This window comes from Cynoglossus semilaevis, chromosome 6 (assembly GCF_000523025.1).
Source record: "Cynoglossus semilaevis isolate Cse_v1.0 chromosome 6, Cse_v1.0, whole genome shotgun sequence".
NCBI classification, from domain to species: Eukaryota; Metazoa; Chordata; class Actinopteri; order Pleuronectiformes; family Cynoglossidae; genus Cynoglossus; species Cynoglossus semilaevis.
In genome coordinates, this window is record NC_024312.1 from 13432643 (window position 1) to 13433459 (window position 817).

Below are 817 nucleotides of genomic sequence, written 5' to 3' on the forward strand. Positions count from 1 at the left end.
TGCCTCCACTAACAAGCTCTAGGCCACATGCAGGTGTTTGTGATTGTGTGGAGGAATGTGAGCAGGTGTTCTTACTTGGTTGATGATTGGGTCGTTTGTTGGCCGAGCAGGTGCTGTCCCTCACGGTGTGGAGGAATTTGGCAGAGTTTTGTGGCCTTGTTGGAGGTGTTGCCTGTAGTGGGGTCAAAGTGGCCAGGGTTCCGTGGGAGAAGTCTGAGGAGAGTTGGTCAGAGTTCTGTGGCCATGAGGTGCCTGTTACCTCTCTCTCTCTCTGTCAGTGACGTGGGGGGGTTGGAGGAGAGCAAATCCTGAGTAAAATTGGGCAGCATTCCGTGGCCATGAGGTGCCCGTGACCTCTGGGGGGGAGCGTGGCGGTGAGCAAATTCTGAGTCAAATCGGGCAGCATTCTGTGGTCATAAGGTACCTGTTCCTTCTCTCTCTCTCTCTCTCTGTGTTGTGGTGGGGTTGGAGGAGAGCAAGTTCTGGGGGAAATTGGGCAGCATTCTGTGGCCATGAGGTGCCTGTTCTCTCTCTCTCAGTCTGTGGCGTGGGGGAGCGTGGAGGAGTGCAAATCCTGAGTAAAATCGGGCAGCATGCCGTGGTCAAAAGGTACCTGTTCCCTCTCTCTTTCTCTGTGACGTGGGGGGGTTGGAGGTGAGCAAATTCTGGGTCAAATTGGGCAGCATTCCGTGGCCATGAGGTGTCCGTTAGCTCTGTGGGGAGCGTGGTGGTGAGGCAAACCTGAGTGAAATCGGGCAGCATGCCGTGCCCTCTCGGCGGCCCCTGCTCGGCGGGCACCGCGAGGCTGACCCGCTTT

At 56.5% G+C, this 817-nt stretch overlaps 1 long non-coding RNA gene across 1 annotated transcript in view; it reads right to left on the minus strand.

Annotated features, from left to right (window-relative positions):
* The window catches only part of LOC103380292 (uncharacterized), a 1778-nt gene extending 986 nt beyond the window's left edge, over nt 1-792 (minus strand). Inside the window, exon 1 of the long non-coding RNA XR_521655.3 lies at nt 76-792. This is a non-coding gene — a long non-coding RNA (uncharacterized LOC103380292). The remainder of the gene's footprint in view (nt 1-75) is intronic.
* Nucleotides 793-817: the final 25 nt, after the last annotated feature.